This window comes from Natator depressus, chromosome 12 (genome assembly GCF_965152275.1).
Source record: "Natator depressus isolate rNatDep1 chromosome 12, rNatDep2.hap1, whole genome shotgun sequence".
Classification (NCBI taxonomy): domain Eukaryota; kingdom Metazoa; phylum Chordata; order Testudines; family Cheloniidae; genus Natator; species Natator depressus.
This window is the reverse complement of record NC_134245.1, coordinates 25947751-25963804: the sequence shown is the minus strand read 5'-3', so window position 1 is coordinate 25963804 and position 16054 is coordinate 25947751.

Here is a 16054-nt window from a genome sequence, read left to right as displayed (position 1 = left end):
TTGTAATACAGAGTCAAGTTTACTTATTACAGTTGTTTAGCTTTTCTTATTCCAGATAAACTTTTTCTTTCATTTTGCAGCCCACATTGGGAAAGACCCTTTTAGTCTAATAGGTCTTCTCTTTATCAAGCAAGTAGTAATGATTTTCTGTCATTATTTTAAGCATTATTTAGTCTAATACATTCTAGAGTTGAAAGACTGAAAATTCATGCTGAGCTTCCAGGAAATATTAAAGGCAGAGTTTTAAAATATATTCCATGTTCTTTCAGAATAGAGCCATGCATGAGAGAAGAAAGGGTTTTGGAAAGAGTACTAGTTATTTCCAAAAGGAGCTGTGATCAGAAGCCACATAGTCTTGTAGTGGCCAATACAGATCACTTGAGATACAGTGCTAAAACCAGGCACCCCTTGCACAGAGATCGGTTATCATGGAAAGCACTGGATTCTACTTTAAGTGAAACTTTATCAAGTGGTTTTGTGCTTCAGGTCTGATAATTACTGAGGGCTCAGTTTTGTACCCTTTATCTATGTTGAGTAATAAACAAAATAGGGCTACTTGTGTGAGTAAGTACTACTGAATGTGAGTATGGGTTTCAGATTAGGGATATGGAAATTTTATTTAATGAAGCAGAGTTGATTGCAAGAGAGTAAGGCCCCATCCCATTTACTTTTCCTTAGACATCTTTGGCTTCTTCCTGAAACTTCTATCCAGAAACAAGAGTGCAGGGTTCTTCTAGGATTCAGAGCATGAGAAGTTCTCTGTAGCTTTAAAATTGTAGATTCATAACAGGCTGCAATTATCTGCCTGGAACTTCTTTCCCAGATAAATGAGGATCACGTGTTCCTGGTACAGCAAACCATTGCGGTTCCTCAGCGTTCAGATTCTCCCAAATCTCTCGCTTTTTCAGCTCCATGAGCAGCATCAGAATCCAGCCAAATGAAAGATCCAGTCTCACTTCTAAGCTCTACTTCCCAATCTACTTGTCAAATGGAGAGGAAGCCCAAAGCTAGCAGTATAGAGCAGATAATAGTATCACAGAATTAGAGCGGGGAAAAGTTTATCCCCCTTCAGGGGCAGGGAACAGAGAACAATCTGATATTTCTAAATGGCAGATTTTCTATAAAGGGAAGCATTTGGAGCTAGTTCTTCATCTGGTATGTAGAGAGAATTTCTAATGATCCTGGGAACTATTTGAGAGAGACATTTGTTAACATACAAAGTCTGTCTCTTATCCTTGTGGCTAAGCCTAATGTCTGTCATATTATTAAAAAGACATTCACTTGTCTAGATCACTGAAAGCTAGCAGAGTCTTCTGGGCCCCATAATGAAGGACCCTGCACTATTTCTGATTTATATTAATAGGTCAGGGAGATCTTGCTACTTTTTAGCTGCCAACAGCACTTTTTTTGTAAAATACAGTGTCTACACTGAAATAGATTAAATTGAAAATGGAGAATATTTCAAAATTAATGCATGAGTACAGCAAAGCATGTATCTTTGCTCTTGATCCAACTCTAGCACTCTTACTGATCCATAATTCTGTTTAAGGTCAGACCCTTCACCTTTATCTGTAAAGTGTTTAAACTAATTATATTTGACTTTTAAAAGAACCCTCTATTTTGCATGAATCTTAGGTCATGTTTACATTACAAGCGTATGTTGACTTAACTTACATCAGCATACAGTCACCGCAGTTATTAAATCACTTGTGTGTGTGTGTGCACAGCTGGCTCCTTGTGTCAGCAGTGCGTGTCTTCACCAGGATTGTATTGCATCAATTGTACTGTCACTGGGGGGCATTGAGGGACAGCTCCTGAAGGCCAGTAACAGTCAACGTAACCAATGCTGTGTCTACACTGAGTTGACCTAATTACATTGACCATGAGGCCTGATCTACACTTCAGAGTTAGGTCGATGCAAGGAAGCTTACATCAACCTAAGTGTCTGTGACGGGTTGGATCACAGAAACCCCCTTGGGACTGCCACCTGATGTGCTGAAACTACCTCTGAGCCCGTTTTTCCTGGCAGCCTGGGACTTCAGTACCCTGTCTTGTTGAGCCAGACATGCTAGCCAGCTGCAAACACAGACCCAGGTCTGAACCACATCCCCCAAAATCTGCAGGCTTAACTGAAAACAGCTTAAAAAGTGCTCCTGACTCCAGCACCCAGAAACCCAGTTCCCGATGGGATCCAAACCCCAGATAAATCCGTTTTACTCTTGTCATAAATATAAAGGGAAGGGTAAACTCCTTTAAAATCCCTCCTGGCCAGAGGAAAAATCCTCTCACCTGTAAAGGGTTAAGAAGCTAAAGCTAAAGGTAACCTCGCTGGCACCTGACCAAAATGACCAATGAGGAGACAAGATACTTTCAAAAGCTGGGAGGAGGGAGAAAAACAAAGGGTCTGTGTCTGTCGGTACGCTGCTTTTGCTGGGGATAGAACAGGAATGGAGTCTTAGAACTTTTAGTAAGTAATCTAGCTAGGTATGTGTTAGATTATGATTTCTTTAAATGGCTGAGAAAGGAACTGTGCTGAATAGAATGACTATTTCTGTCTGTGTGTCTTTTTTGTAACTTAAGGTTTTTCCTAGAGGGATTCTCTATGTTTTGAATCTAATTACCCTGTAAGGTATCTACCATCCTGATTTTACAGAGGTGATTCCTTTACTTCTATTTACTTCTATTTCTATTAAAGGTCTTCTTGTAAGAAAACTGAATGCTTTTTCATTGTTCTCAGATCCAAGGGTTTGGGTCTGTGGTCACCTATGCAAATTGGTGAGGATTTTTACCAAACCTTTCCCAGAAAGTGGGGTGCAAGGGTTGGGAGGATTTTGGGGGGAAAGACGTGTCCAAACTACGTTTCCCAGTAAACCCAGTTAGAGTTTGATGGTGGCAGTGGATATTCCAAGGACAAAGGATAAAATTAATTTGTACCTTGGGGAAGTTTTAACCTAAGCTGGTAAAAGTAAGCTTAGGAGGTTTTCATGCAGGTCCCCACATCTGTACCCTAGAGTTCAGAGTGGGGGAGGAACCTTGACAACTCTGTATAAAGCTTATACAGGGTAAACTCATACATTGTCCACCCTCTATAACACTGATAAAGAGATATGCACAGCTGTTTGCTCCCCCAGGAATTACTTACTTACTCTGAGTTAATTAATAAGCAAAAAGTGATTTTATTAAATATAAAAAGTAGGATTTAAGTGGTTCCAAGTAATAACAGATAGAACAAAGTAAATTACCAAGCAAAATAAAACAAAAACACACAAGTCTAAGCCTAATACAGTCGGAAACTGAATACAGATGAAATCTCACTCTCAGAGATGTTCCAATAAGCTTCTTTCACAGACTAGGCTCCTTTCTAGTCTGAGCCCAATCCTTTCTCCTAGTACAGTTCAGGTGTAGTTAGGTTTCCAGTTCAGGTAGTAGTTAGGGGATTTCCAGTTCAGGTAGTAGTTCAGGGGATTTCTCATGACTGGAACCTCCTTTGTTCTGTTTCACATCCTTTTATAGCTTTGGCACAAGGTGGGAATCTTTTGTCTCTCTGGGTCCCCACCCGTTCTTCTAAATGGAAAAGCACCAGGTTTAAGATGGATTCCAGTACCAGGTGACATGGTCACATGTCCTGTGAGACCCCAAGCCTTCATTCTTCCTGGCCTGACACACAGGAAGGCTTGCAAGTAAACAGAGCCATCTATAGTCAATTGTCCTAGTTGATAGGAGCCATCAAGATTCCAAACCACCATTAATGGCCCACACTTTGCATAATTACAATAGGAGTTATATTTCATATTTCTAGTTTCAGACACAAGAATGATACATTTATACAAATAGGATGACCACACTCAGTAGATTATAAGCTTTGTAATAATACCTTACAAGAGACCTTTTGCATGAAGCATATTCCAGCTACATTATATTCACGCTCATTAGCATATTTTCATAAAATCATATGGAGTGCAATGTCACAGTGTCTACACTAAAATTCTGCTCCCCCCTATGTAACTGCCCCACTAAGCTGACTTAAGCACTCCATCTCCACCAGAGGCGTAGTGCTTAGGTCGATGTAGTTAGGTTGACGCAGTGTCAGGGTAGACACTGCGTTGCTTACATCGAGTGTTACTGGCTTTTTCCAAAGCCATCCCACAATGCCCCACACTGACAGTACAATCAGTACAAGTGCTCCAGGTGAAGATGCACACTCCCAACACAAGGAGCATAGTGTGGATACGCAAAAGTCATTTAATTACTGTGGCGGCTGTATGCCGACCTAACTTAGGTTGACACAATTTTGAAGTGTAAACATACCCTGACTCTACACTGCTCGGGGAGGTGGTGTTACTAAATCAGTGTAGAGATTCACTTACATCAGCAAGAGCCAAATTTAAATGAAGACACTTCCACAGCTAGGCTCTTGATCCAACTCTAGCACTCTTAGAGATCCATACTTCTGTTTAAGATCAGAGCCATAACCTTTATCTGTAAAGTGTTTAAACTAATTATATTTGACTTTTAAAAGAACCCTCTATTTTGCATGAATCCTTGGCCATGTCTACATTACAAACGTATGTCGACCTAACTTACCTCGCCATACAGTCACCACAGTTATTAAATCGCTTGTGTGTGCGCGCACACCTGGCTCCTTGTGTCAGCAGTGCATGTACTCACCAGGAGAGGAGCACTTGTATCGATTGTATTGTCATTGCAGGGCATTGAGGGACGGCTCCAGTAACAGGCAGCTTACGTTGACATAACTGTGTAATGTAGACCAGGCTTTAGTTGCAATGCTGTAATACAATTCTGTTCTCAGCATTTGTAGTAGAGTGTGATAAATATTACAGTACATGAGGCCATGACCATTGTATCACTTCATCTCCTGCTGGGATAACAGGCATTCCTCCACTGAATCTGTTGTACTGACATAGTTAATTATAGTCTGTCAGTGCATTTATCTTTACATCTATCCTAGTCTTTGTTATGTGGGCCATGATCTGGAAGCAGCATTTACAAGAGAGCAACACTCTCAGAATTATAATGGACAAAATACTAACTATGGTGTAGTTATATCTAAAAGTGTAGAACTTACTGAAATGCAACCAACCCAAATAAATGTTTATAAGACAAAACACCCATGACAGGGTGGTCTTCCCTTTAAAGGCAGTAGTGCCCAGGGTCAGCCCACCCTGCCACTTGGTATGGCCCTTTAAGGGTTTGAAGGTTCAGTTTAAGGACTTAAGGGAGATATGGAGAGAAAGTAAGTGGTCTGGGGAATGAATGGTGCTTGGGAGGAAATCTGGTCACTGTATCTTTAAGGACCCAAGGTCAGGAGCCTTGCGGAGAGGACAGGGCCAGGTTCACCTCTGCCCCTAACCAACTGGGAATGGGCTGGGAGAGGGGAACCAGCAAAATGCTGCCTCCTGCCTCACAGTAAGGCAGATGCTCTGCAGAGCCTTGAGCTGGTAGGGAGAAGATGCTAGTAGCAGAAGCCTTCCTCTGAGCCTGAGGAGTAAGTGGGGCCAGCTGAGGGAGAAGCTGATTAAGGCCCTACAGTGGGCTGAAGTACCCCCAGCTCCAGGAAGAGAGCTGGGGCTCCTGCTTTGAGAAGAGACAGTAAGTGAATTACCCCCAGCTACAGGAGGAGAGCTGGGAACTCCATGTTTGAGGAAGTGACCAGTTGAAGTACAACCCCAGCTCCAGGAAGGGAATTGGCGATCTCCTGAACAGTTGAGAGCTGATCAGACTCTTATAAGAACTCAGAGTGGGGTGACCTGGTGCCATTAACAAAGTAAGTTAGTCTTTCTATAAAGACTTTATAAATCAGATCCTAAAAAGGTGGTACTTGTCTAAGTTTGGAAAGGACCTGAGCCGGAGCTGAGTGTATGTGCCCCCAAAGGGGTTGTCCTGGAGGCCAGTAGCCCTTAACACCAACATACTGGTAATAGGTTGAAAATGTTTTGCACTGGCCATAGAACAAACTTCCAACTTAAGCTCCCTCTGTGGCAGTAATAAAATAAGAGTTGTTTTCTTATATCTACTATACAAAGTGATAAAAATTAAAAAGTTGTACAAAATTCTAGCAAGACCAAAATAACATGTACCCCTGACACTGTAATATTCATCAGCCTGTTCAGCTTGAATTCTTTCATCACGAACACATTAGATAACAGGGAGAACAACCAGCAGTAGGTGCTTCTGTGACAGCTCAGCAATGGTAGGGTATTTGAAGATTGCAAACAACTGTTAAATCTCATTATCCTCAAACATAGTTGTGCCTTAAACTGTGTAAATGATTGGACATACTTCTACTTCCTTACACTTCTCCAATCCATTTGCCTTACTCTTACATCCACTGTGCACCCATTTTCTGTAGGTGCTTTTGACTATGCAAGATAAAAAGCAGAGGAGAACTGAGCCCAAGCTTGCTGTCTGCCCAAAGGAGATTTACTGGTACCGCACAGGCAGCAACAGGCTAAGCTTTCTTATGTTCCCTACAGGCATTAGTTTCTTTGCCTATTAAATCTTTGACCTATCTGCTGATACTGCCAATAGGGGTATTGATTACAGTGGTGGTGGTTATTTTGTGGACTCTCATAGGGTGAGCTGGCCCTTTAAGGGGGATCGGGCTCAGCTTCACATGTGCCAGCGTTAGCCCACCTCCCCAGGCAGAGAGAATGAGTTCAAGGGTCACATGACGGCGAATATGTGACTAAGACCTAGGCCTGCTGAGAGATATAAAGGGTAGCCTGGGGCCATTTGGGAGAGACTTCAGGGACCCGGATGCTTATTTCAGTGACCAGGTCTGTAGTGACCACTGCGAGACCTCCTTGCTGAGCCCCTGCTGCACTACCCTCATCTTCGGGCACAAGTGGTAGAGCCCCCTCAGTGTGTTGGAGGCTGGTCCTGGCTGCTATCATCAGAGTTGGAGACTTCCTGGATTATGGCCAGTAGGAGTGGGTGGACCCCATAATGCTTGCCTAGCAGGTGGGGCTGCCTCCCTGATGTGTCACCTGCCATGTATGCCAGAACATGAAGGCTGCTCTGCCTCCCTGGGTTACCTTGAGTGGGCTCTACAAAAGCGTGCTCCCAGGCCCTCCAGAGCTGATCACTGAGCCCTTCCTCCCTTTCCCTATCCCCATCTGCCTTCATTGCATGACCCAAGTGGGCTGCATGCTGTCAGCTGGTCTGTCTGAACCACACCTTGTGAACAACTCTGAGCACTTGTGTTCCATACCATCCACTTCTTGCCCTTAAGTCCTGCCTAGACACTAAATGGCATGACGCGTTACCACCAACGGAGGGTGAGGAGCTGTGGTGGGCCAACCTATCTTCCACTCAAGCCCCATAGCCTGCTGGGATATTAGTTGGTAGCTCCTCCACGAAGCCATGGCTGGTGTGGTTCAGAGTCTCCTGATACCGTTCTTTTTGTGGCAAGAGGGAGATCCTAGTGCATGTCTGTCTATAGTATGCCAGGTTACAGCCATTTTTCTGGCTCCTCCAGAACCTCCTGCTCAAGTGCTGCCCCATGAAAACTGAGACCTCCTGCTCAATCTCCTTCTAGCACTGCCCAGGATAACAGTTCAACAGACCAGGAGGAGGAAGTTCAATGGGCGCTGTGCTCTGCGACTGGGACCCACTTCTGTTCCTTCCTTTCCTCATGCATCCAGGAAGAGTTCTCGGGGCAGTGACCTCTGACTCTCTGGACTCCTTTGTGGAGCAGTGGGTGACGACCCAGGTTCACTGTCCCTCTTTGGATCCCAACTTCTGAACAAACAACCTCACTCCTGCCCCTGTTCTCATTTGTTGTCCCTTGTAATCTATTGATCCTTGGTTCAGTGGCCCCTCCCTTGATTGAGGAAGGTTCTGAGTTTTAGTTGAACTTTACCCATCCTTCCAGGCATCAAAGAGGTAGAAAGTCCAGAATGAGTAGATCTGGCAGTGTGATGAGGTGTCTCCCCCACACTGGTGGAGAAAGGGTTAAAAGCAGCCGTGGGGAGGCTGCGCAGCAGACAGCTAATCAGAGAGGGGCTGCAATGTGCAGCCAGTCAGGGAAGAGCAGGCCCATATATAAAGAGAGCTGCAGGACAGAGGAGTCAGTTTCCTCTTAGGAGCCCAGGGATAAGGTACTGGGTCCCTGAAGGGATGAGGGAACCGCCAGCACCCTGGGCCGGGCCGGGCCGGGCAGCGGGAGCTCCAAAGCCCTTATACAGGTGCTAGAGCTACAGGGAAGTGGCCCAGGGAAATGGACGGAGGGGGTTGAAGGAGACACAGAGTGTGGCTGCGGCCTAGAGGGTCCCTGGGTTGAGACCTGAAGTAGTGGGCGGGCACAGGTCTCCCCCCACCTCACCCATACTTGCCACTGAGGGGAGTGACCAGTGAAGGGCTGAAGTTTGCCACTGAGGCAAGTGGCTACAACCTTGGGCTGCAGTCGGTCACGGAGGCGATGGCTGGACAGAAGACTGCTGTTCCCCTGGAATGGGGGGAGAAAGGAATGGGGCATGGCCGGAGGGCTGTGTCCTGAAAAGAATGCCACGATCCTTGAGGTGACATGGGTCCAGAGCAGAAGTGATGGTGGTGAGATACCAGCAGAGGAGGGCGCCCTGGGAAAAGACTGAGCTAATTCCCAGGATGGCCAGCAGGAGGCACCGTGGTGGTGTGTTCTTCCCCGTTACAGACAGTGAGTGCTTCTGTAAGGAATGGATAAGGGCCAGTGAGGAAGCCTAGGCTGAGTAACAGTCTAGGCAGAAGGCCTGGGAGGGAGACCTCCTACGAGGAGAAGCCTCAGCAGGGGCAAGACTTAGAACCGTACACAAAGGTGTGCCCAGCGAGGGAGGCTGGATAGAAGATTGATGTTTTGAGCTTTATGTTAATGAATCAGACTCCCAAAAGAGGACAAAACACTTGCAGTAAGAAGTCTCATTCCCCAGGGAATTGAGGGGACACTGAGGCAGCAGCCGGTCCCAAATCCAGACCCGATAAGCCCTGCTACGTGGACTTTTTTGATGAACACCAATTTATTTAGGCTGCTGAACAGCCTTCATTCACTAATGATGGTCTGACTAATGATGGTCTGATGGTTTGACCTAGGTCACTAATGATGACCTAGGTCAAATCTGCAAACAGGGGCTAACGGTGAAAGGTTCTATATCCCATTACAAATCCCTGAGCCATATATTAGTCCATATGGAAAATATATATGGACATCTGAAGTACATTAAAGTTTCACAAGCCTCTTAGTAAAAGGAACACTTATTGGTCCTGTTTTGTAAACACAGGTGTGCACAATTGGGGGGGCAAGTAGGGGCAGCCCCACCCCCCTAATAATTGGCAGGGGCACAAACTCCTCTGTCCCCGGTGGAGGCACAGAACGTGCCCCTCCAAAAGCGGTGGAATTTAAATTCCTGCACCTGCCCCTGTTGGCAGAGTACCAGACTCATTTCCATGGTTTAGAAAGTCACTATGGGCCCAGTCCAACATGAATTGACTTCAGTAGGGAGCTGGACTGGGCCATGAATATGCATTCTGTGTTGCTATGCAATGCAGTGTTTCAAACACACAGTCCTCTGTTTGACTGTTTACCAGACTAGTGCAGGGTGTCCTTGTGTGCCCTTCTCTAGTTATTGTTTTGCCTAGGACTGTCCATTGTCGTTTCTATGAAGGCCTTCAGCAAATGTAAATGCTGGAAAAGATTCTTGTTTGTGAATGTACTCTTAAGCAGATGCAGACTTGTTTAAAGACAACAGATTTTTCTTAAAGTAGTTTACTATGGTGAACAATGAAATGGAATATTCCCCAGCACTAAATGATATGCCCTTTACATCAGATATCATTTGTGATAGCTCAACAAAAATATAAATTTGATCCCTGAAAACTAAACCCAAATTATGTGCACTGTGCTCTCTCGTGGAGAGGAGAAAATGAAGGTAAAATGAGGCCCTAAAGTTTCTAGAGATACAGAACCAATATAGCATGATCCCCTCCTACTCGTTCTCCTATGCTCTAGAATATGCAGATCAGCTAACACCAGGTAGTTTCAGCTTGACCAGAATGTCACTTTTATTAAATAATAAAAAAAGCAATTGTATTGTAAAATGGATGTAGCTAGCTAATTATAGTTAGCCTTGGAGGCTGGCAGTCAGAACTCCTAGGTTTTGTTTTGAACACGGTCACTGATTTGCCATGAGACCTTGAGCAAATCATTAAACCATTCTCTGTGCCTGTTTCCTTGTCTGTGAAGTGGGGATAATAATGCCCCAGAGGAATACTGAGACTCAATTAGTTTTTATCAAGTGTTTTGAGATCATCAGGGGAGAGCTGCTATAGAAGTGCAAAGGTATTATGCTTAAATGTCAGCACTCATAAGAAGAGAAGGGGCTCAACGATAAGTAGTCTGAAAATGCCATCTAGTGGCCTGTTTTCACATCATTAAGATACAAGAAATACCCCAAGAAACTTTTTCTTTGAGAAAACTTAGCCTATTCTAGTCATAAATGCAAGTGGCCAGGGGAGGGGGGAAAACGGTCTCGGTAGCAGGGCTAGAAATCCCTGTTTTGGCTGTAAGGACATAGTCATAGAGTCAGTGTTCTGTGTGTTTAGAAATCACTTCATGTTACTGCTCTCCTTTATCTGACAGACTGGAGGCAGAGCTGATGCTAGGCATAAGTAGACTAAGCAATTGCTTGGGGCCCCACGCAGCTCAAAGGGACCCCCTATTTGCTTTTATTGTGTGTTGTGGGCCCCCCCCCCATATTCATGCTTAAGACCCCCATTGGGCTAGCACTGGCACTGACTGGGAGAATCCTCAGACCAATAAAACGCATGTTCTGTTAACTAACTTTTAGGGCTGTCAAGCGATTAAATAAAATTAATTGTGATTAATTGCGCTGTTAAACAACAACAGAATACCATTTTATTTTAAATATTTGTGGATGTTTACTACATTTTCAAGTGCTCACTTTATATTTAGTTTTGATTACAAATATCTACACTGTAAAAAACAAAATAAAATTATTTTTCAATTCACCTCATACAAGTACTGTAGTGCAATCTCTTTATCATGAAAGTTGAACTTACAAATGTAGAATTATGAACAAAAAAACCTGCACTCAAAATCAAAACAGTGTAAAACTTTAGTGCCTACAAGTCCAGTCAGTCCTACTTCTTGGTCAGCCAATCACTCAGATAAACAAAGTTGGTTACAATTTGCAGGAGATAATGCTTCCTGCTTCTTGTTTACAATGTCACCTGAAAGTGAGAACAGGTGTTCACATGGCACTGTTGTAGGTGGCGTTGCAAGATATTTATGTGCCAGATGTGCTAAAGATTCATATGTCCCTTCATGTTTCAACCACCATTCCAGAGGACACGCTTCCATGCTGATGATGGGTTCTGCTTGATAACGATCCAAAGCAGTGTGGACTGACGCATGTTCATTTTCATCATCTGAGTCAGAAGCCACCAGCAGGCTGATTTTCTTTTTTGGTAGTTTGGGTTCTGCAGTTTCCGCATCAGAGTGTAGCTGTTTTAAGACTTCTAAAAGCATGCTCAACACCTCATCACTCTCAGATTTGGAAGGCATTTCAGATTCTTATACCTTGGGTCGAGTGCTGTAGCTATTTTTAGAAATCTCACATCAGTACCTTCTTTGCGTTTTGTCAAATCTACTGTGAAAGTGTTGTTCGTTTTAAGAACATGTGCTGGGTCATCATCCAAGACTGCCATAACATGAAACTTTTGCAGAATGCAGGTAAAACAGAGCAGGAGATCCAGGACCAAGGAGTTTAGTCACAAATTTAATTGATGCATTATTTCTTTAATGAGCATCATCAGCATGGAAGCATGCCCTCTGGAATGGTGGCCAAAGCATGAAGAGGCACATGAATGTTTAGCATATCTGGCATGTAAATACCTTGCAACGCCATGCAAACGCCTGTTCTCACTTTCAGGTGACGTAAATAAGAAGCAGGCAGCAGTATCTCCCATAAATGTAAACAAACTTGTTTGTCTTAGTGATTAGCAGAATAAGAAGTGGAACTGAGTGGACTTATAGGCTCTAAAATTTTACACTGTTTTTTGTTTTTGAGTGCAGTTATGTAACCAAAAAAAATCTGCATTTGTAAGTTACACTTTCACGATAAAGAGATTGCACTTCAGTACTTGTATGAGGTGAATTGAAAAATACTATTTCTTTTGTTATTCATTTTTACAGCTTGTAATAAAAATAATAATATAAAGTGAGCACTGTGCACTTCATATTCTGTGTTGTAATTGAAATCAATATTGAAAATATAGAAAAACATCCAAAAATATTGAACAAATTTCAATTGGTATTCTATTGTTATAAGTGTGATTACTTGCAATTAATTTTTTAATCGCAATTGCAATTAATTTTTTAATCGCAATAAATGTTTTTGAGTTAGTCACATGAATTAACTGCGATTAATTGATAGCCCTACTAACTTTTTGTCAGTAATAGTTCCAATTTGACTTTGAATTTTTCTGTCTTCTAAAGACAAAAACTTTTGGGTACTTTCAAGGAGATGTTAGTTCAGTGGTGACATAAACATAAGCTTCATTCTAGGTGTAAATTGACCAGAGAATGGGTGTAAGTGGCAAAGTACTATAGGGTGACTTGTACTGACTGGGCATTCAATGGTCTGCAAAGGCTAAGGAGGCAGAAAGGGAGCATATCAGGAAAAGCAACAAGGATAGTCTATGTAAAATAAGGTAACTTATCTTGCATCTCCTGTTAGTTGCTTTTCATGCTATATTGCTCCTCCCACTCTTTGGGCATGTGAGGTCCTTCTGCACAGCCACCCAATATCAGATCAGCAAATGGTACTATTTTACCACTAATACATGGCTTCTCACAAGTTAACAGTTGGGCCCTGATTTTCCTTATTTACATGAGTTTTACTATTAAATTCTGGCTTCAATAGAGTTACTCCTGACTTTCACTAGTGTAAGGCAGAGGGGAAATCAAACCCCTGCTGTGACACTTAACACACTAAAAGAAAAGGAGGACTTGTGGCACCTTAGAGACTAACAAATTTATTTGAACATAAGCTTTCGTGAGCTACAGAGCTGTAGCTCACGAAAGCTTATGCTCAAATAAATTTGTTAGTCTCTAAGGTGCCACAAGTCCTCATTTTCTTTTTGCGGATACAGACTAACACGGCTGCTACTCTGAAACTTAACACACTGTTTGTATCACCATTTAATTTCAGTGTTTGTTTGTTTTTTTAAAAACTTGCTTGTGCTTAGGCCAGATCTAAACTTGGTCCAGTATGTGTTGAGTTTCCTCTTGGTCTCATCACTGTTGAACATAGTAAGGGTTTCAGAGTAGCAGCCGTGTTAGTCTGTATCCGCAAAAAGAAAAGGAGTACTTGTGGCACCTTAGAGACTGTAGGGAGCCAGGGTGGCTACCCTCTGGTTCAGAGGGAAGCCACCCTGGCTCCCTACAGTCTCTAAAGAGCCACCCTCTCAGCCTGAGTGGGCAGGGCCAGATCAAACTTACGCCAATCCCCGGAAGGGGAGGGGTGGGACAGGAAGTACAAAGGGCGGGGCCCTTTGCCCAGGGAAGAGAGCACCAGGGAGGGAGGGAGACGCAGGCTGCTCCCTTGTGATCCTACTGCTGACCCACGGGAGGCCCTGGGCCAGGAGGAACCTGACCGGGAGGAAGGCCTGTGGCGACCAGGACTGCCAGCCGCTGAGTACCCGGAGGACCTGGAAGGACCCGGCTGTAGCCTGGGCCAGCATGAGTCTGACACAGAGGGGGAGCTGGAGCTGCCAGCAGCGGAATACCCGGATGAGCTGGAGGGACCGGAGAGACCCGCTTGAGAGACCGGGTAGGAAGTAGCTCAGGGGCAGAACTGCACTGTGGGGTGGGTGTGTTTGGTCAGCGGGCGTGGATGGCCCCCCGCTGACCAAGCGGCGGGACCTTTGCCTCCTGCCACTGTCAGGGCCCTGGGCTGGAACGCAGTGGAGTTGGGTGGGCCTGTGTTCCACTACCCGGGCCAGCCTGCCTTGGGTAGCAGAACTGTGCACTGCAAACCCATACCAGCACTCCCCTGCCTGAGGGGCGTGCTGCAGACTTGTGCCGGCGCTCCCCTGCCTGAGGGGCGTGCTGCAGACTTGCGCCGGCGCTCCCCTGCCTGAGGGGTGCGCTGCAGACTCCGGCCAGCACACCTCTCCCGCTAATTCCCCAGCGCCCGAAAGATGTGACTAAGGCCCACCAGTGGGACCATAGCTCTCCATCGCCCCCTAGGGGCTCGATGGACCGATTGAAACCTGTCACAGAGACTAACCAATTTATTAGTGCAAAAGCTTTCGTGAGCTACAGCTCACTTCATTGGATGCATCCGATGAAGTGAGCTGTAGCTCACAAAAGCTTATGCTCAGATAAATTGGTTAGTCTCTAAGCCCTGGTCTACACTAGGACTTTAGGTCGAATTTAGCAGCATTAAATCGATGTAAACCTGCACCCGTCCACACGATGAAGCCCTTTATTTCGACTTAAAGGGCTCTTAAAATCGATTTCCTTACTCCACCCCTGACAAGTGGATTAGCGCTTAAATCGGCCTTGCCGGCTCGAATTTGGGGTACTGTGGACACAATTCGACGGTATTGGCCTCCGGGAGCTATCCCAGAGTGCTCCATTTTGACCGCGCTGGACAGCACTCTCAACTCAGATGCACTGGCCAGGTAGACAGGAAAAGAACCGCGAACTTTTGAATCTCATTTCCTGTTTGGCCAGCGTGGCAAGCTGCAGGTGACCATGCAGGGCTCATCAGCAGAGGTGACCATGCAGAGCTCATCAGCAGAGGTGACCATGATGGAGTCCCAGAATCGCAAAAGAGCTCCAGCATGGACTGAACGGGAGGTACGGGATCTGATCGCTGTATGGGGAGAGAAATCCGTGCTATCAGAACTTCGTTCCAGTTTTCAAAATGCCAAAACCTTTGTCAAAATCTCCCAGGGCATGAAGGACAGAGGCCATAACAGGGACCCGAAGCAGTGCCGCATGAAACTGAAGGAGCTGAGGCAAGCCTACCAGAAAACCAGAGAGGCGAACGGCCACTCCGGGTCAGAGCCCCAAACATGCCGCTTCTATGATGAGCTGCATGCCATTTTAGGGGGTTCAGCCACCACTACCCCAGCCATTTTGTTTGACTCCTTCAATGGAGATGGAGGCAATACGGAAGCAGGTTTTGGGGACGAAGAAGATAGCTCACAGCAAGCAAGCGGAGAAACCGGTTTTCCCGACAGCCAGGAACTGTTTCTCACCCTGGACCTGGAGCCAGTACCCCCCGAACCCACCCAAGGCTGCCTCCTGGACCCAGCAGGCGGAGAAGGGACCTCCGGTGAGTGTACCTTTTAAAATACTATACATGGTTTAAAAGCAAGCATGTGAAAGGATTACTTTGCCCTGGCATTCGCGGCTCTCCTGGATATACTCCCAAAGCCTTTGCAAAAGGTTTCTGGGGAGGGCAGCCTTATTGCGTCCTTCATGGTAGGACACTTTACCACTCCAGGCCAGTAACACGTACTCGGGAATCATTGTACAACAAAGCATTGCAGTGTATGTTTTCTGGCGTTCAAACAACATCCGTTCTTTATCTCTCTGTGTTATCCTCAGGAGAGTGAGATATCATTCATGGTCACCTGGTTGAAATAGAGTGCTTTTCTTCAGGGGACACTCAGAGGAGCCCATTCCTGCTGGGCTGTTTGCCTGTGGCTAAACAGAAATGTTCCCCGCTGTTAGCCACAGGGAGGGGGGAGGGTTGAGGGGGTAGCCACGCGGTGGGGGGGAGGCAAAATGCGACCTTGTAACGAAAGCACATGTGCTATGTATGTAAGGTTAACAGCAAGGTTTACCCTGAAAGAGTGTAGCCACTGTTTTATAAAATGTGTCTTTTTAAATACCGCTGTCCCTTTTTTTTTCTCCACCAGCTGCATGTGTTTCAATGATCACAGGATCTTCTCCTTCCCAGAGGCTAGTGAAGATTAGAAAGAAAAAAACCGCACTCGTGATGAAATGTTCTCTGAGCTCATGCTG